The sequence below is a fragment of the Mus caroli genome, unplaced genomic scaffold (assembly GCF_978045245.1).
Source record: "Mus caroli unplaced genomic scaffold, Mus_caroli_1 scaffold_8, whole genome shotgun sequence".
In the NCBI taxonomy this organism is placed as follows: Eukaryota; Metazoa; Chordata; class Mammalia; order Rodentia; family Muridae; genus Mus; species Mus caroli.
Window position 1 is genome coordinate 8,499,958 of NW_028227263.1, and position 21,481 is coordinate 8,521,438.

Consider the following 21,481-nt stretch of genomic DNA (forward strand, 5'->3'; position numbering starts at 1 on the left):
TCAGCTGGGGTCTGCTTCAGGTTGTGCTCACAGGCTAAAACATATGCTGTAAAGGAAGGCCATTTCTATGTTCTGGGCTCTGAGCCTGGAGTTTTATGGCAGCATCGGTTTTTGCTTCAATTTCTTGGGATCCACACCCAAGAGGCATAGACACTGGATCCGATTTCTCTGGTGATTTCTCTCCTCTTCATTCCCAGGCTCTGGACTGCAGTGTGCTTCTGTGTGACTTTCTGGGCCTGGAGAGTATAGCTTCTCTGGGACTTCTCAGGCAGCCCAGTGTCAGAGTGCTCATGGGACGGTGGAGAGGCCAGGATGGCGTAGAGGGCAAAGGCTCCTTGGATGGTTAATCTTGCCATTCTCCTTTGGCTCCTACATATGGTGACGGTTGGCACGTTCACCCAGTTCATAGCTCTCTCTCCACACATGGACACCTTGGCAGGAGGGAAGGCCTTTACTCAGCTTTGGGAATGGGGCCCTACACAGGTGTGATTGGGGAGCAGCTGAGGGCCTGGAGACCTCTGGTCAGGCTGCCTGAGTAAAGCTGGTGGAGGCAAGATGGGCTCCACAGACTGCAGTCATCAGAGCTCCTGTGGGTCAGTTTTAGATAAAGACTAAAGCAAAAACCAGCAGGGCCAGACCTCAGAGGTAGGACAAGAAGGAATCAAGTCACAGGAAGAGGAGCCGGGCAAGCAGGGTCAGAAGGTCCTATGGTAGGGTGTCCCACAGGCATGAGTTGGGAGATCTTTAAGTAAGGATCTTACATATGAGGAGATGCAGGGTGCTGGCACAGTTTCTCCCCTGTTTGTGCACTACAGATTTGGCTCTCACAGGGCAGTGACACATGTCTGGCAGAGCCTTACAAACAGGCCCATGTAGGTGCTTAACTGCCTAGGACAGCATCTGGGCGAGGAATTTTGTGTCTCCACTAAGTCCTTGTATCTTTCAACAAATATACTTCTATGATGGGATGCATAAGAGGGTTCCTTTGTGCTAGTCTCAGAGAGGGCAGGAAGTCATTCAGAAAAGGCCTTGGAATTGTCTAAACACTCAGCCCCCCAGGAAGGAACAGAGGATGGATGGAGAAAGAAGCCACAGTCCATGAGGATACTGGGGCAGAAGTGGATGGCTGAGGGGAATAGTCAGGTCTGCAGGGGTTGGAGAGAGCTGAGCTGGCAAAGTGCTTACGGCAGAAGCACAGCCATCTATGTTAAACTCTTGGTGACCCAGTGAAAAAGCTGGGACCTATGGCATGTGTGTGCACACCCAGTGCTGGGGAGGGAAAGACAGCCCGATCTGCTTGGTGAGTTCCAAGCCAGTGAGAGATCCTGTCTCAAAAAGATGGCCAACATCCATGGTGTCCTCTTCACCCTCCGCCTCTACATATAACCAACCAACCAAGCCCTGACCTGGCCAATCCTGCAGCTATCACAGGCCTTTCTGAAGCTGCTATGCAGGATCCTCGTTCAGCCCTGAGCCTGAACAAACAGGCACAGTGTCAGTTCAAGCTGCTGCTGCCGCCTGTGTATGCCACGTGGGCCCCAGGGATGACAGCTCGATCCACATGCAGACTACAGGCCTCTCTTGGGAGTCTCCTGGGGAGATGGAACTGCTCATTGCCCTGACTGCTTTTCCTATTAGCAATGTCTGATCATGGGAGGGAGAACTTCTGCCCGTGCCTGGCTTAGATATTACTCAATTTTAGAGATACATGCTCAGTCATTCTATTCTGGTTCTGTAGCTCACTAACTAAAGTGAATGGAGTATCAAGGATGTCTAAAAGGAGAGATGGAGAAATATATAATGTACTTTGCCCTCCTGGTCCCTGGGGATAATGGGAGAACTGAGGAAAAAGGTGTGTCTGCTGGAGGTAGGCAGGTCTCTCCAGATAGAGGCGGCCAGCAAGCAGCCTGTCATCTTCAGGGTTCACTCCACCTACTCAGACTGGCAGTGAATGAAATTCATGTCCATGTGCACAGACCCTCAACCAAGGACACAGGAGGGAAAGGTTTGCTTTTCAGTCTTGCACCAAACTACCAACTCTTCACAGAACAGGAGTACTGGGTGGGGTACAGTAGGTAGAGATAAGACAGGTACCTAACTAGTATCTCATCATCCAGGTCAGGATGCTGGATGCTGATGGGCACTGCACATAGGGGCCCCTCAGGACATTGATGCTCTTTCTCTGTGTATGAGCACTTTAAAGCATGAATCTGGGGTTTCTGTATTTCCCAGTGACTGTTCAGAGGCCTCTGCTGCCCATGGTGGCCTTCCCTCCACCTCGTGGAGGGCAAGCCGTGTTTCCTAGAATTTCCCGTTCTTAAAAGGATACGTGAAAAAATTTTATAGTAGTAAAATTCATCTTAAATTGATTTTTTATGCTTGTGCTAAAGATCTCACCTCTGATTCACTCTGGGGTTCTCTTTTTAACTCTTCCTCCTTCGGTACTAGATAACTAGCCATGGGTGAAATGTAATTAAACAGCTTTGATTCTGAAGCAAGGATTTATGGGGCTACATTTAAAATGAATGGCTTTAAACACACACATAAAACCAGATTTTTAAAGCCATGACACAAATTTCCATTTCTACAATAAAATGAAATTTATTCTCTTGCCCTGCCCTCTTCCTCCAACCTTCCCCGCTGTTCGTCCAGGAAAGAGCTACGGCATGACAGCAGCGCTAACGGCTGCTCTTATGATGGAGGAGTTTCTCCAGACCTCCCTACTGACAAACCCTGAAACTCCAACAATTAGAGGCTGTGGCCTACTCTTTCAAATATCACATCCAGGTTTCCTCAGCACCAGCCCAGAACAAGATGCAAAGTCCTGAGAACTGCTCAGCACTGCACTTGGCATCCCTTGGAAACACTTGCGCCAATCCTAGTGGTTGACTCCAGTCCAGCTCTCTAGGTCAGCATGTCATCTGTCCCCGTGGAGGAATAGAGTGGTGAAGACTGGGATGCAAGCCCCCCTTTCACTCTTTAACTTGGCATTGGAAGAGCGCTGAGAGCTGAAAAAAGAGACTGTACTTCCTTCAGTTTCTACCAGAGGAGGATGGAGGATGAACTAAGGCCTGTTCTGAGGGTTTCTCCGAGAAACTAACAATTGTTAGTGATTCCAGGACAAGCATATACTGCCTCCTGGAGTTCCAGAGCATAGACCAGCCCACATGCACCTGTGCTGCCACAGATGTGTGTGCGTGAGGCCCTCAAGCCTTCCTTGACTTTGAGAAAGGATGGCCCACGGTGCATGGCTGTGCAGTTCATGTCTTTCAGCTCTTCACTCAGTAAAGAAAGGCAGCCCCAAAGCTCCGCTCCAGACTTCTAGCACATGAGAGCAGAGTTGTTCTTCCTGGGTGAAGCTTGCATGCCAAGACATGGATACCACCAGGAACAGAACACAAGATTGGTATGAGACAGTGACTCTGTCAAGACTAAAGTGGATGGCCCCAGTGCTGTGTGGCATGTGCATCTTGTCTTCTTGTCAAGTTGGTTAACCATGAGGGGAGACCGGAGATGGCAAGGCTCTGTGCAGCAGGTGTTGCAAAGCCATAGCCTCCCATAGGAGCCTTGCCTGGGGTCTCATTCTTTACCAAGTGATGACATGTGCATGCCGTGCTACAAGGGGAACATAAAGAGCACACCTCTCACCACCTTCTCCCATCTTTCCCAGAGTACAGATTTGCCCAACAATTTGAAACATGGCCCAGCCCATGGGAGACTTCGGTATCCGGGTCTTGGGATGCTTCAGGAAGTCCTTTGAAGGAGAGAATCACTAAAGGCTCATTTCTCAGTGACTTCTTCCTCCCCCAGACAGCAAAATAAACATACTTGCTTTAAATACCCTGCAATGTAAGAAAATAGACTATGCTTTCTTTAGAGTCATTCACATGTGACAGGACAATGTAATGACGGTCACCCTTAAGGTGGTGTTGCTATGGGGCAACCAGGATGCAGAATGACAAGATCAGATGCTCATGCCATTTCCTCTGGGACCCAGCCTCTCCCTTCCCCACCCTCTAAGATGACTTTTCAATCAATGCATTGGGAATGTTCACTATGACACTAGAGGGTCATACAAAAAGAATTCTATAGAGCAGAGTTCTTCCAGTCTCTGGCAATGAGCCTATGTAGGCTGTGTCCTTCAACCTGATATAGAGGAAGCCATGTGGCACCGTGTGGAGTTCCTGGCAGGGTTCTTAATAGGAGGAGAGCAAGGCTAACCACAGCATACTAGACAGCCTCAGGTGAAGAACATTGCCAAGGCCAAGCACACCTTGCCTTCTCCAGCTTTCTGTGTGTGGTGTGGAGGGCAGGGGAGCATCCGGGACTCTGGGATGGAGCTCCAGACTTCACAGGCCCACTGAGGTACAACAGCGGCAAAGGTGACTTTATAAACACTGTGTGGAGACTTGCTCTGCCGTGCTGGCACGCGCACAATTATGTCTAATTTAGAAGATCTCTAGCCGAGTGGCTTGTGTTTGATGGATGTGTCCTGCATCTAATTATGCTTTCCCACTAAAACCCAGGCATTTTTCTTCCAGGGGTAGGATTGAAGACAAGAAACAAACTATGCTACCTGCTATCAATAAAGACCGCTTTTTTTAGAAAAAGACAGACTGAATAAAGCCTTTAAACTTTCCATTCCAACTCAGTGAAGATCTGATCCCACTCATGGCTTACTGGGGAGAGTGCCCACATAGGTGGCCCCTTCCTCCGGCACCTGTAGCCAACTGCGCAGATAGAGGGGACATGAAGGTGAGGCACACAGGGCAACAGCAGTGCCTCCCACTTGTGTCTTTCAGACAACCCCATGTTTGAAGGGAGCTGCCAAGGACTCTCCACCCTCCTGCCAGTTTATGACGGACCGATGATGAGATGATGAGGGATGGCTCCTGAGCACTGCCTGGTGGTAGGAGCTTTCCAGGCAACATTCAAATGCAGATCTGACCGTCCATTCTTCCAGAGGGGTTTTAGGATATAGAATAGAAAAGGGGAGGGGCTGATTAAAGAGCCGATGCTAGTGATAAGAAAGAGCAACCCCAAGAAAGCAGTTGAGCCAGAGGTGAACAAAGGCACACCAGTATGAACCCAGTATTTTACCGGGGTCATGTTGCACAGCAACACTAGCAAGGTTCTGGTAATGACCTCACTACACAGACAAGCTGGTGTCACAGATTTTCTACCCACCCACCCACCCAAAGGACAGTATTTTCTACAATGAAAGATAAGGAGAATTAAAGTGAATGTTGCGATTACTTTCTTGTCAAGTTCATACATACCTGGGAAGAGGGGATCTCAGCTGAGGAACTGCCTCCACCTGACCGGCCTTGCAGTAAGTATGTAGGACACTTTCTTGATGAACTATTGATGTGTGAGAGCCCAGGCCACTGTGTGGGGGCCCTGGGCAGGTGGTCCTGGACTGTCTATATTTCTATGTATCTCTATATATCTATTTCTCTCTATATCTGGAAGCAGGCTGAGCAAGTCAGGGTGAGCACACTGGTAAGCAGCACTCTGGTGGGCTCTGCTTCAGTTCCTACACTCAGTTCCTGCTTGAGTTTCTGCCCTGACTTCCTTCAGGATGGTCTGTGATGGAGAAGTGTAAGCCAAACCAACCCCTTCCTCTCCCACTGGTTCTGTCAGTGTTCTATAACAGCCACAGGAAGTAACGGAGGATGGACAAAGTGTGAAACAGTGATGGATTTTAGCATGTATAAAATGCTAGCTAGTATTTTAAAACAAGAACACGCAGCACTCTTAACAAGAGAGTTTATGAATGACATTTAAGAGCCTTGTTTTGGTACCTGCTATGGCTTGGTTCTGAAACGTCCTGCAAAGGTTCATGTATTAAAGGCTTGATTACCAGCCTGTGGTACTATAAGAGGTAGCAGAATCTTCAGATGAGGCCTAATTGGAGGGGTTAGTCACTGGGTGTGCTCTTGAGAGCGATATGGGAGACATGGTGCCCCTTCTTCCTTTCTCCCAGCTGTAGCGAGGTGAGCAGACTTCTCAGCATGGGTTTCTACCATGATGTTCTACTGCACAGAGGCCTGAGATCAAAGGGGCTGAGTGACCACAGGCTGAAAACATGGCCTACAGAAACATCCCTTCTTTAAAAATTCTGAATCCCTGGTGCTTTGTCATAGCATCGGGAAGCTGACCAACAGGGCACATACTTTCAAAGGAGTACTCGCACCCAATGAGAGGCTTCCTATCATGCCAGACAGACCAGCAGGCAACAAAAGCAGCCATTCCTAGATGGTGAACAGAAATGCCACAGCCTGCAGGAAAGGCAGTGACACCCTTTGCCTACAGCAGATGGTCCCGATATCCACTCAGCAGTACATCACTGAGCTGTTCCTGTGCGGCTCATGGCCCCTTTGTCCCTGACATGAATTCTATTTTTATAATACCATCAGAAGCCATCAAATGATATCTGTTCCAGGGTCAACAGTATGAAGTAGACAGTATGAAATTTAGCAACTTTCCATTTAATGGCTTTGGATGGTAAAAAGAATGCTGCTAAAGCTGGGTATCAATTTTTCATGAGCACACCAATCCTTCCAAATTTTAGGCTCATTAAGATAAGTGAGGCAGAAGGATCCCGAGTTCAAGGTCAACCTGAGTTATATAATGAGCCTTTATCTCAAACAACTCAAAATCTGAGGCTTGAATAAATTCCAGATCCTAAATAAAACCACAAAAGAATTTATTATAGTGTTTTAAAACATCTGCAAAAAAGGAAGAAAAGTTTATGTAAATTTTAAACTCTTCCCCATAAGGATTAACTATTTTTCTGAAAAAAGATACTTATGTCTTAAAGCACATTGGCAATTAAAACCATACTGTAAAGATAGTTTAAATACTACATGCAAACAATTAGAATGTCTTTAAAAAGGCTATATATACCTGTATACCTTTTAATGTAAGTCATAAAAGAAATTTTCTATTTTATCAACACTTTACCATATCATTAAAAGTCTCTACTATTTGACAGATGAAGATAAAAACTCCCTAAAACTACAGATGAGTGATCAGGTCCCTAATGATTCCAAAACAATTATAGGATGCAGAGCAATCTAGTTAAATTTTATTCAAAAGCTGACTACACTTGTGTTTTCTTTTATTTTTCTATCAAGAAACCCATGAGGCTTAAGCACAATTCATTATGTATGAGACCCCACTTGCAGCGCTCGACTGTTGATTAATAGCAAAGTTTGCTGTATGTGCGCCTGCAACATTAGACGCATACAATATGCTAACTTATTCTTTCGCTGAAACTAATTATTTACAAAAATGACTACTTGAGACTACAATTTATTAAATGCATGCATCCAGTCTCAATTTGGCCCCCAAAGACAGCCTGGAATGAAGATCTTTTACTTGATGTGACAACTTCTGGAAACACTGTTATTAATATTGTAAATGTGGCAAATAAAGAGTTCAAATAGCCTCCCGTCTATGTTGCCTTTGCTTCCTCCCGCCAAGCAGCTTTTTAACAGAGAGGCTTTTTAATGTTCTAGCCACAGAAGGTACTTGCCTCTCTCACAGTTTAATTTAGCTTCTTAAAATAAAAATGCTTACACATCTGTAAAAATGCAAGAGTCATCCTCTGGCTCACCACATTGCTGGGATTTCCAAAAGGGAGTTCCCAGAGAATTTTTTTGGGGGCCTGGGTAACAATTCTCTTTCCCAGCGCTTGAAAAAGGAACACCCATGAGTGGACTGACTATACCCAGAACTTACCACTACCTTATCCTTTCAGGGATTTCAAATGAGACATCTGGTCAACCACTTGCATATCCCCTGCTGACTAGCTTCTTGGTGGCACTCATGGCTGCAAACAGAGCCACTTGCTGGGAACATCCTCTGCCTTCTGGTTTCTCTGTTGGACTAACTTATACATACCCATAGTTTCATCTTCTAGGGCTTCCAAGGACTCCACCCTAGCCTTACTCTACCCAGTTCCAGTGTGCACACAAGCCCTCAGAGTAAGGAAATCACTTCCTTTCTCCACATGTTGTAATAAAGGCAGTCGATATCTGCTCATGAGGCAGGACGAAAGTGCAAACGGCTATTATGTGCTGTAGACTAACTGGTCTATGCTCTTAAGAATTTGCAAGGCTAGCTAGGAGATGCTCTGGAACATATGATGTTAAGGGCTGGGGTATGAATCCCCAGGCAGTGGGCCTCTGCTTTCCACAGGAGCAAGAGTGGAGAGATAAGAATAAACAGCAGGAGTTGGGGAACCTCAAGACAGTTTGTCCAGAGAGGTAAAGGATGGCTGTTTTAGTGTCATGCGATCCTATATTCTGTCTCTCTACATGGTTAACAGGCAAGGTGACTGACTGGGAGGTCCTAGTGGCAAGCCCATTCATATCAGATGACTACCAAGTAAGTAGTCTTGGGAAAGCAGGGTCTTTTAAAGATTAGGACTCACTGAACCCAGGAAAACAACCCAAGGCAAACTCTCTGTCCAGATCCATTGCTTACTATCAAGGCTTAGAACATGGCAGGCATGTGATTAAAAGCTATCTGGTGACTTGTCCATAGGACATAACACTCCTTTACACAAGTAAGAGGTTTTGCTGTGTAGATGTTTCCTCTGAACTTTAAAAAAAAAAACAAAAAAACAAAAAAACCTCTCTCCTGAAAGGAAGGAGGCTCCTCAAGGCTCAGGAAGCTCATGCAATTTGCAAGGCTCAAGAAGCTGGGAAAGCAGATCCTTGAGGTTTCTTACTGGGCTCACAGGTAGTAAACAGTCACCGGGAAAGAGAGGAGACTCTCTAGTGGAGCTGCCTATGAGGTGGGTAGGGAGCTCCAGAGATGCAGCTCTTTCCAGTTGTCATCCATCCTGGAGTTGAGTTTTTGGTGATGCTGTTACTGGGGAGTTTTTCAAGCTCTTTCTGGGGTACTATCATAAACTCACTCATTCACCAAACTGGACTTGGTTGGAACTGTTTCTCTGGCCTGTTCTTGGTGGCTTATCTGAGGAGCACAGATGTTTTTTAACATCTCCCTAGAAAAGGTCACAGTATAGGCCTCTTCCCAAAATGTCACAAATCTATCACCTTCCCAAATTTTGAAACTCTAGAAGAGAGGCCCAGATTGACTAGACCATAACCCTGTTTACAAGGCATGACAAGATGGCAAATTAGAGTGGGGCTTTATAAAGAAGCCAAGCCATGAACACTCCACCAAGACTATTTTTGGAGAGCAGACCCAGCCCTGTTGATTCGTCTAACATATTCTTGACTCACAACATTTGTCTTATGAACGAGTGTCTTATGCACGTGCAAAGTTGTTAAGGAGACCTATCCTACCACGTGCACCCTATCCTACCACGTGCACCCTATCCTACCACGTGCACCCTATCCTACCACATGCACCCAAAGCACTTGTTTTCAGACTCTATTACTCCAGTGAAAAATTTGCTTGAGGACCACTCTGTAATGAGAATAACCAGAGATTTTCTAGACATTAGAAGTTACATCTCTCAGCATTCTCAGACTTCCTTGCAGGCTGCAGAATAATGGGGTTTGCTAAGGCCTGGGAATAGGCCTTACATCCAATTTCATTTGCTTCAAGGAACTCTACAACTAGAGCCTGGAAATGGTACAGATTTGAAGTCATAAGATGAAGGGGATTTCCTTTATGTCTGAACATCCCCACTGACTGCCCAATGTAGAAAACAAACAAACAAACCAAAAGTCAACAGCTATGAGCAAAGCCTTGAGCCTTATCCTCCTGTTAGTATAGAAAGTGTTGAATCCCATTGGGTACAAAGGTCACAGAGGAGGCCATGTTGCCACATCCTCAGTTTTTCATCATGATTCTCAATTTGGCAAAAGGAATCCACTGAGTCATTACCAGAGGAAGACTGAAGAAATCCTACTGGGAGAACCATGCTACTACCTACGGCACACAGCAGCCTTGCTCTGAAGGTATCAGCTTCTCTAGGTCAGAGGAGAATGTTAGGACCATGAAGTAGCAGCCCACTGTCGGCACACAGCAGCACATCATCCCACTCCTTATGGGAGTGTGGGATGTAGGGAAAATGGGTGGAGATCCCTAGAGGCAAAGTACCTGAAGATGGTGACAGGACCCACTCTAGCCCCAGAAGGTAGGAGGGCCAGGAAGCCAGGTCTCTTTGTGGCATCTCTTTCTCTCCCAAGCAGGTAGAGGTACCTGTCACCTTTGTTAAGGAACAGGCTTCTTCCCCTGAGCCCACAACACAGAGGAATGCATTTGATGTTAACATGGCTAAAGCATATCACCCCAGTTCAGTCTATGGACTGGAGTACCATGTAGCCGAGAGACTGACTCTCTGCCATCATGCTGCTCAGAGGAAAAAAATGTTCATTTTAATAGTGGAGTATCTGACTTAAAATTTAAAATAGTAACTAATATGCTGAAGACGAGACCTCTTTTATTTTCCAAGAGGCGTTAGATGAGGATTGACCTCCGAAGGGTTTAGCCCCATTAACTTGTGTACTGGGCTCATTAATAAATAATCCTGCCACCAAATTACCTGACTTGTAAATTGGTTTGTACAGTTCTAAATAAATAATAGATAGTTCCCTATTATCAAACAGCATGGCGTTTTCACAGAGAAGCCCAGCGTGTGATACATAAGGGCACCCTTTTCCACTGGACAACACTCCGTCCGTTGCTCACTTCTGAGAAAGCCCTCGTATCTCCCGCAAACTGCTGCAGCTGGGATATGTTAGCTAGTCATGTTAGCTGCTCCGTGTAGTCAAAAATACTGTATTTAATATCACACAAGCATACTGAGTATGCATTAGTGGCCAAACAATCTTAAGCAACTATTAAATGGACAGTTAATGTAATTGTATTTTAAAACACTGAGGTCATATTTAATTTTGAATTGAAACTCTTAAAATGCACTTTCTGGCAAAGGATATAGAGTAATAAAACAACATTAATCACAGAGAAAAAAAACCCTAAAACTCACATTATTAAAATAAATCTTTCTTCCAGAGCACTGATATTTGCAAGAAGTGGATTACAAGAAGCAGAAAACATTTGTGCCTTTTCAAGAAGTATTGTCACTGGAAGGAAAAGTCAGGGTTGCAACCTGGGGTGAGATCACACTTCCAACAGGGCTCAGCTGCATGCCCACCCTCTCTTTGGTCCTGGTGCTGGCCACTCTCCCAGGACCTGTCTTCCTTCCAGGGACGCAAGTTCAGTTCAGCTACACCCCTGGGCCTTCTAATAGCAAGTCCACCGAGGGAATAGCCTGCTTATGTTCCAAAGCAGGAGTGAAGGGGTGGGAGCTGGCTGCAGAGCAGCTGAACCGGGCAGGCGCTTTCACAGTTCCTGCCCCATGCTGCTTGCAAAGTCCTATTTTATATGCCGTCTCCTCATTTTCAAAAGTCAGTGTGGCCCTCTGGGATGCTGTCACACCTCAAGCAGCCTGGTCAGGTCTGTGGACCATGAGCCTGAGCTAGTTCCAGGGTATCCCAGGGGAGGGGGGAGGTCACAAGGCTTTCTAGCCAAAACAGCCAGACACTTATTTATAGCTGTTCTGACAGCAAGCTAAGGAAAGACCCCTTCACGCAAGCCCTGGAGCCTAGAGTAGCCTTTCTGAGTTCTTAGATTGACATTAGGACTTTGCCACTGGTACCAGAGATGAATAGAAAAGGAGGGACCATCCTGCTGAGGCCAGTCTCCAAAGGAACTCTGGTACAGTGTTCTAGCTTCCCTGTACCTTGGTTCTCCGCGCCAGCAGATGCATCTTCTTACAGATGCCTGTTCTTGCAGTCAATCCAACTTTTCAGTCTTTTCCTCCCTCTGTCCCTCTGTCCCTCTTTCCCTCCCTCTCTCCCTCTCTCCCTCCCTCCATTCTTCTCTCAAATAGGGTCTCATACATTCCAGGCAGGCCTCAAGAACTATAGAGATGGACATAATCTTGAACACCTGAACCTCTTGCCTCAGCCTCCTGAATGCTGGGATTACAAGCACACACCACCACTCCGAGGTGTACGTGGTGGCGTGGGGCTGGAAGCCAAGACTTTGTACATGGAGACAAGCCCTGTACTGAGCTACATCCCTTGCCCTAGAACAAGGAATTCTTATGTGAAAATATCTTCCAACTGCAAACCATTGCCACAGACACAGCATTTGTTGTTTATACTGGTTAGATGTTTAAGATTTTACCTGCAGCAGACTCCCAGCTTGTACAAGCTCTAGTGCTTAGATCCCTGGAAATACAGACTCTACCCCAAGAGTATGGTCATGAGGGAGTGACTGCATTTCTGCTTATTGTATTCTTGAGCAGCAGTTGGTTAATGCTGGCTCAGGGCTGTGGGTACAAAATATAAACATTCATGACCATCTTCTGGGAAACCCTTTCACAGATGTAAATCCTCTGTGTTTTAAATAGTTCAGTCTTGTGCACAGACCTTAGGAGGCTCACTCCCTGACCTACTAAGCGTTATCACAGAGCTGTGTCCCCCTGGAGTAAGTGCTGGATGCTGCTTCCCTCCCATACTGAAGGGCTGGTGACAAGGAGTGGCCACAGGCTTTGAAGTAGGCTGCAGAGCCCCCCTTAGCACTTGCACAGGCCAAAGCTGCCCTGGCTGCCTCCACCTGCTCAGAAGTCACTTCGTGGTTTCCTTCAGAAAATGCCAAGACTTTTGGCTTTCCTCATCTCCCTCAGCCCCTCAGCTAGCCTGCACCAGACTCTCTTTGGCCGGTACAGCAGCTGCCGCTGAATTCCTAGCACCTCATACTCTGGTTCCCATTCATCCTTACACAGGATTCTCAAGGCTTCCCTGGCCCACAGCCTGTATGGGCTAAACCTGGCTCACTACTTGCTTTTTTTTAAACAAAAGTTTTGTCAGCACTCAGCCTTGCTGATTTGTTTCTGGATACAGAAATCGAATCGTGTCTAGGATATTCCTTTATGATCTGGTTCTGCACAGGAGGACTCTGGGACCCTTGATTTACGCTCATATAGTCCCTCTTGTCTGCTTGGAAGATACCATTGAGCTAGCTTTATAGGCCGCCCCCATCACGCCTAAGCCCACCACCCTGTGCGGGTCTGCCAACTTGCAATGCACCAAATACATCTTCGTCTTTAGGCCCTAACTAACTTGTGTGTTAAGTCTGTCCAGCCTCCCTGGCCTGTGCACAGGGTGACACTAAGAACACAAGTCACTCTGGATGATGGCTGGCTGATCCATTCCTGCTCTGGGTCCCCGGCACCCTGCCCGTTCCTATCCAGTTCTATAGTGAGACAGGAGCTAGAGTCAAGATTCGGGCTTTGCTGATCAGGAAATGTCGGGCTTTGCCGATCAGGAAATGTGACTTTAAGTTTTTCAAAGCCTACGTTTAATGATGGTTCTTAAATGCTTTAAACTCCCTTCTAGCTCACCACCCACCAGATGTAGTGGAAAAGAAAGGATGGGAGTCAGTGAACTTGTTTGGGAAGGTTCTTTGGAGCAACTCCTATCTGCGTTGTCAGAAAATCAGCAGATGGGTTCATAGGTCAGCAGCGGCAGCTCGATCCACTCACACACACTTCACAGATATACCAGCAGTCCAGTTTAGTTGTGTTGGGATAGCAGCAGTGGTGGCACAGCCTAGCAGGAACATCCAAGCCTCAGTCTAATCCAGGCACAAGTCAGCAGGAATGACCAGGGCCAACAGGACCACCAGGGAAAGTTCTCAGCTGTGTCTCTCTCACTGAAGATTAGTGAAGATACGAGACCAAGAAGCTTGGAACAGCTAGCTCTATGAACAAGCCTCAAGTTCCTCTCACAGTCAGTGGAGTCCTATTTATACCCTCCAGACATCATGTGTCCTCCACAGGTCTTGCCTCACCACGTGTCTTGCCTCAGCATGTGAGTCCGTCTCAGCTGACATTACTCTGCCAATCCGAGAGTCCACATCGGAAGCAGCAGGAAACGGCAGCACACCACCAGGAGCTTTTTGGTGCGTTTTTCTCTATGGAGTCCTGACAAAAATGAGCTCAACTATGCAATGTAAGGTGGATCAATACATGCGTGTAGTTAGTTAAGAATTTATCACCTGTCCTTTCACATGCTCGCTTTAGCAGGACATCCTTTCGCTTGTGTCTGCTTCGTGAAAACACTCCTTCACATGTTTGCCCCAGCAAAACCCCATCCAACACAATGGACGTTGCAAAGAAACCTAAGTTCCCACTTCAAGGAAACCAGTGCTTAGTGGAACCAGATCAAGGCACCAACTATGACAAGCTGAGTGGGACCTAAAGCCAGACTCTGCCCTGAGCCTGAGGGGGTGGTCCTGGCATAACTTCAGCAGCCAGGCTTGCTTCCACACACAGAACCTCAGGTCGCAAAAGCCACTGCACACGCACAGTTCTCATACTACTCTGCCTTGTTCTGCAGGGTCCCTTTGCCAGGCCACTTCCTCTGGACTTCCTCCTCCTAACTCCCCTACACACAATTGCAGTCTGTAGGGATCTGGCTCATGGTACATCACCTGGTTATCTGCAAGCTCCCCTCCCCCCTTATTTGAAACCCACAGCCCCAAGAGTACTGTCCTTGCCAAGGTAGGAGATGGTCCCACTTACTGCACCAAGGTCTTCTTACACAAGAGAACATCACATCTCTCTTCTCTGAACCTCCCACCATTTCCTCTGCAGCTCACTTCTGTTGGCCTCACCCTGACTATTGGCCAAGGCTCAAGGAGGACTCTCTAGCTTTGAGTGTGTCTGAACTTAGCCTGAGAACATGCATAGGCTAGACAGGAGCACCACCATCAGATGCCCGTGCTCCACCACTGCTCTGACCTCCACCTGTAGGCTGGCTGTGACGTCAATCCAGATGCAATATAAAACCATATAGCTTCTGTAACACGGAGCATCCCTAGGCTCCCTGCTGCTGTCAGTGCCGATCCTGAAATCCTCCTGATCCTCTCTATGTGTCGGCTTTGTGCATCTCCCTCCTTTAGTGTCAACCAATCTCATTCTCACTGGGCTTGGAAACCACAAGAGCCTGAGAACCAATCCACCTACTCTTCAATAGACCCACAGCACCTCCACAACCCACTCATACATTCTTGGATCCCGTGAGCTCCATGTCTCTGTCCTGCTCATAATCTTCTTGCAATGCATCATGTACTCAGAGGTCTGCACTATCTGACACCAATGCCCTTGGTGTGGGCTTGGCTCTAACACACTTGCACTACAATCTCTGCCAAGTATAAAGCACTCCTTGGTCTGGTCTCCTCCCAGATCTACACTGTGATCGCTGCCAAGCACCCAGTAGCCCCAAGCTGATGCCCTCCCAGCTTTGCACTCTGATTTGTGCCAAGCACACCCGGTAGCCCCTAGCCTGTGCTCTCCCAGATTTGCACCCTGACCTTTGCCAAGCACACAGCACCAACCCTCTGGATGCTGCCCTCCCAGTTCTCTACCCTGATTTCTGCCAAGCACACTGCACTCCCTGGCTGGTATCTTGCCAGACTCTGTACCCTGATCTCTGCCACACACACACAGCAGCCGCTGGCTAATTTTCCCAGTCTTCTGCATAGATGGCCCACCAAGGAACCTGCAAACAGAGGCGTACCTCACCTGGTACACGTACTCCTTGCAGAACAAGTGTGGGCGGGCTCGTATGCTCTCTCTGCTTTCCCGAGCTTACCACAAGTCCACCCTATCTTTAGGCAGCTCTGAACCATTCATAGCCACTGGCACTAGTGCCTCTTGTGATGTCCTCAGAGCCTCTGGTGAACTGTTAATGAGGAAATGGAAACTTCAAGATGAAGAGAGATGGAGGCAAAGAGATGGGAGTGAGTGTAATTACAGGGATCTGGAGTGATCCGAAGCATCGCGATGCACTCTGCGGCCAGATTATGTTCCTGTTAGGAGTCTTAGTGTTTTCAATTGACTTCTTCGTGCAGTCTCTGAGAGTCTCACCATTGAACTTCTAACCTCAGACTAACTGAGCACGGGCTAGTCAGCATGGTGTAAATGTCAGAGCCTCTGAGTGAGTGTTTACTACCTCTCTGTTTTGATTAAAACTTGAAATATCAAGAACTGACAGTCTGAATCATATTTAAGCAACATAAGGATAGTTTCAGTCCCACCCAGAGTCCAAGAGTCAACGGATATTCATGGACCCAAGACCTGGCTGGCTGAGTCATAAAGACTTAGTTTTTAATATCTCCCCATCCCATGCTATAGGGCCAAATTAATTTAAAATATTGCATAGCTTCAGATGGCTCTTGGCCTGTCATCTGTCCTCTCCTGGGCATTGTTTTGTTGGTTTGGCACAGAAAATCACCAGAAGGTCAAAGCATCAAGATCACTCTTGCCAAGTCCCACTAACTGCCCTGAGTATGACCATGAGCTGAGCCAAGAATCTCTTCAGCTCCTCCAACACACGTGGCCCTCTGCCGACAAGCCCAGTGTCTCCAAGAGAGCAGCGATATCACAGAGTACAGGCAAAAGCCGAGAAGGGTGTGCTCATGCCCCTCAACTGAGGGACTCACTCAGGAAAGTGCTTGCTGCACAATCATGAGGACCTGAGGTCGATCCCCAGTGTCCCTGTCAAAGCCACGTGCAGGACTTCAAATCTGTAATCCCACAACTGGAGATTGGAGAAAAGAGAATCCCCGGGCCTTGTTGGTCAGCCAGTTTATTCAAATCTCTTAGTTCCAGGTTCAGTGAAAGGTCTTGTTTTTTTAAAAAAAAAAAGGTAGAGAGAAACTGAGGAAGACACCTGACCTTTAATCTTTGTCATCCCTCTGCATGCTCACACATGTGCATGAACACACACACACACACACACACACACAGAGACACACACACATATACAGACACACACACACACAGACACAGAGACACACACACAGACACACACACACATATACAGACACACACACACACACATATACAGACACACACACACAGACACAGAGACACACACACAGACACACACACAGACACACACACACAGACACACACACATATACAGACACACACACACACAGAGAGAGACACACACACACACATATACAGACACACACACACAGACACACACACACAGACACACACACACAGACACACACACACACACACAGACACACACACACACAGACACACACACACAGACACACACACACAGACACACACACACATATACAGACACACACACACAGACACACACATACAGACACACACACATATACAGACACACACACACACAGACACACACACACACACAGACACACACACACAGACACACACACACAGACACACACACACATATACAGACACACACACACACACACACACACAAACAGAGACACACAGACAGACAGACACACATATACAGACACACACACACACAGAGACACACACACACACACACACACAGAGACACACACACACAGTCACAAAAAATAAACTCACAAGCTGCCATGTTTTTGGTCCTCAGTAGGCCCTCTTCCCTACTTAACAATTGGATGTCTTCCTGGTAACTGTGCGAAGGACTAAACAAAGTTCAAGTATATTTTTCCAAAAACCAAACCAGAACTGAGGGTGGCATTGGATCTGGAGTTTGTGAGAGTGTAGTTGCCCTGATTATTATTTTCATTAAATATTTTATGAGGAAAATGAAATAAAAAACACAAATTAGAAATGAGCAACTTGACCATTAACAAGGGGTCCAAAAGAAACAATTCTTAAAGTGACCGAAAAAAAGAAAACAAAAAAGAAAAAGGAAAAGGAAAAGGAAAAGAAAAAGAAAAAGAAAAAGAAAAAGAAAAAGAAAAAGAAAAAGAAAGAGGGCCAGGGTGAGAGCTCGTTCCATCAGTAAAGCACTTTACCCATAGTAGGGAAGCAACGCTTGTGTGGTGACGGCATCTGTAATCCCAGTGTTGAGTGAGCAGAGATAAGCAGATGCCTGGGCCTCACTGGGCAGCCATTGCTAGCCTCTGGGGTACTCAAGGCCAACGAAGAACTCTGTCTTACCAACCGACATGAATGGCATCTGAGGACCAATACCTGAGGCTTGGTCCTCTGGCCCCCATCATGCACACAGGTGCACATGTATTCAAATACACATAGGCACCTACACACAGAAAGACACACGTGCTCACACTCATACATATAATGAACCAAGATACTCATGGCCCAGAGGCCTAAGACCAGGGTGTCACTGAGGCGACAGCGCTCTTCCACATCTTACTGTAGTGTCTTTGCTGAGGCTGAAGCCAGGAGTTGTGTCTAGACACTCACAGAATACTCTTTGTTCTTGTTGCTATTGGCTAGATGGCACATGTGCAATTGCGTGTCATGGGTAACTGGCCAGTGCTTCATCTTGCCCTTCACAAATATTATTCCTGTCTCCTGAAATATTATTTGTCCATGAGGTCTCACAAATAACAGGCATATAGAAAATACTAGCCTGCCACCACCTCCCAAGAGCTGGGACTGACAGCATACCTCATTCACTGAGATACTGGGGGTAATATTCAGGATGATCCTTCTTACCTGCTAGGCAAGTACTCTAACAATGGACCCACATTCCAGCCTGCAAAACACCCTCACCTAATGATGGCATCCAGCTCTCCTTGCCCTCCACTTTCCTATTGGTCCATCTTGACAGTGCCCTGGGATCTGAGGCACGATACGGGCTCTTGATTTTGCTGACTCAACTTTTCAACAAAGGCAGAGACTTGTTCCTATCCACACTCTCCAGAGTATGTCTCCCTGCGTCTGCTTCCACCTTCTCGGATGTTAAGTGGGAAGAGCTGCAATTTTCTTAGAGGAGATTTAAATAAACTTCTGAAGACAGAGGTGTCATTCTCTTTGTACCTGACATTAACAGGTAGCGTCAAGTAGACGGAACATGGTTGCTAAGCCTACCTGCCACTGTGTATTGTCTTAAACTTAAGAACAATCAAGAGCAGGGGGAAGGAAAGGCTTGTGGCCAGTCCTTCAAGCAGAAGGGAGGGTTAAATATGGCCCTGCATAAATAAGAGCAGAAGTAGAACCGTTTCTTATTCAGTCGTGTGCAGGAAGAGAAAGACTCACAAACAGCAGCACTGTGCCTTGGGTGACATCTTTGTGCTCATTTCAACAGCCAGGAATGGGTTCTTAAGAGGCTACTCATGGGCAGTGATAAGGTCTTACTGTCTTGGGCTCTTTGAAAGAGTTCGAAGATGGGGATTTGAAAAGTCTTATTTTAAAGCCACTTTATGAATTCCTGGTATGTAGCAGTTGGTGGTGGGCACACCTGCTCAGTGGGAAGTAGGCTGAGCAAACTAGGATTTGGGGGAGGGGCCTGTATGTGCCAAGACCCTGTTCGCCTCCAGGGACACACGTTAAAGAGACAGTGGGGGTCACCTCTGGAAAAGAGAAGAGAAGAGAGATGGAGGGGGAGAAATTGCACTTTGGAGGTATGAAGCAGAAGTGGGAAGACAGGGCTGCATCTGCAGAATTTGGGCCAGCTGGAACGAACCAGCAAGGCCACTCACACCAGAGAGGTGACTCAGCAGATTCCACAGGGTGTTTAGCTAAATGTCAAGACCAAACAGCCTAATTCAGGTCATCACAGATTCCTGTTAAGGCTGAGACCTCCTCTTAATCATCACAACTCAGAATCAAGTATATTCTAAAAGTCAGCAAACAGAATCATTATTATATTATATATAGTTAATATTATTATACACATCCAACTCCACCCATCAACAACACTGGCCAGCTAGATCTCAGTGTTCTGGAAACCTTCATGTGAGCATGTTTCCAGACTTATCAGGGCAGGCATGCTACAGCTTTCCCAAGTATCCTTTCACCAGCCATGGAACTCGCCATATCCAGTAGGCTGTCCCCTCGTCAGAGGCCTGCTGTTGGGATTCCAAGATGACTCCGGCTGTGAGTTTTTCGCTCCTACATTCCAGGAAACCACCTACAATCTCTCAGCATCTGCATAGGATTACATAGTTTGGGCTGATCATCTGGGGGCCCTGAGATGTTCTCTATGGAAAGATTGATTGCAAAGGTCTGGGGACGATTTTGTCTGTGGAAACCCTGGGCCTGGTAGGGTCTTATTTCAACCCCAAGGCTCCCTTGCCATTTTGCTCCTTCCTTGTTCATCAGATGTCACCTGTTTGGACTGAGACACTTAAGTGGTTAAGCTGGTTCCACGTCTCGGTGACTGTGAAGAGCAAAGTAGATCAGGGTTCAAGTATCTCTGTGGGGTTGGCTTAGAGTCCCTCAGGTACACAGGGGGAGTGAAGCAGAGGGTCACGTGGCAGTTCTAATTTTAACTCTGTGAGCAATGATTTCCATAGTGACTACTGCAGTTTACATCCCAGCAAGAGTGTTCCAGGTCCTTCTCTCTATATGTTCTCACCAGCATCTGCTCTCATTAGTTTTCTGGATGACAGACATTCTGACGGGGGCAAAATGGAATCCCAAAGTAGTTTTAATTTGCATTTCTTGATGGCTAATGATGTTAAACAAAAACCAAACAAAGCAAAGCAAAACAAAATACTGATCTTCCTTTTTTTCTCAAGAATTATCTGTTCAGTGAACTGGTCCACTTATTGACTGGCAGTTTGGGTTTTTGCTTGTGTGCTTAATTTCCATATTCCTTTCTATTTTCTAGATATTAAGCCCTTGTCTGAAGTACAGATAGCAAGGTTTCCTCCCATTCTGTAGGTTGCTTCTTCTCTTTGCTGAGAGTTTCTTCTGTTAGGCAGGTGCTTCTTAATTTCATATATCCTAACTTGTCAATTTGGGGGGCTATTTTCTGAGCTACTAAGGATCTGATTGATCTCATCTGAACCTACACCAGAAAGTGTCATATGAAGCCAGAAGGAGAGCAGGGGGACGAGGCAGAGAGGAGCTAGTGATATAAAGGAGGATAAACTAAGTAGGTGGGAGCATGCCTTAAGGGAAACATGTTCCTTTGTATGCTAATTAAACAATAAAGGAAAAAGACTGAGGTCTGAAGACAGAACAGAGCCTCTTAAAGATTGCCCAGACCAGGTGAGGTTAGGCAGCCTAAGATGAAAGGTCATCTCTTTCCCATGCCAGCCTCCCACAGGCTCCCCCACCCCTAGCCTAAGAGCCCCAAATGGAAGTGAACTTGATGGGTATTTCATAGACTCAGCATTGGCCAGGGTAAACGGAGATTCCCCAGAACCTTCAGTGCCTTGCCAAACTTGATTTATGCACCGAACCCGCCAACCCAACAATAAAAATGCAGCAAGGGGCAGAAACCATAAGAACACGTTTGCTTTCCACACTAGGTGAAGTGGTCTAGATAGCTGTCACGAACACCAAGGGGTTTATTAATAGGCAAAAATTAATTGTATGTAGGCTGAATTAATGAGATGGAAAAACATGCATATTTCAGCTAATACAGAGGGGACCGGCCTCTGCCTAGCACTGGTAATGAAGTGCCTGGGCCACGGGATGTGGCACGGAGCAGCTACCGGCAAGCTGGGGTCCTTTTGT

General features: G+C 46.7%; 1 protein-coding gene across 4 annotated transcripts in view; it reads right to left on the reverse strand.

Moving 5' to 3' along the window:
* Positions 1-21,481, reverse strand: part of Mgmt (O-6-methylguanine-DNA methyltransferase) — a 245,144-nt gene that overhangs the window by 47,068 nt on the left and 176,595 nt on the right. The window lies entirely within an intron of this gene.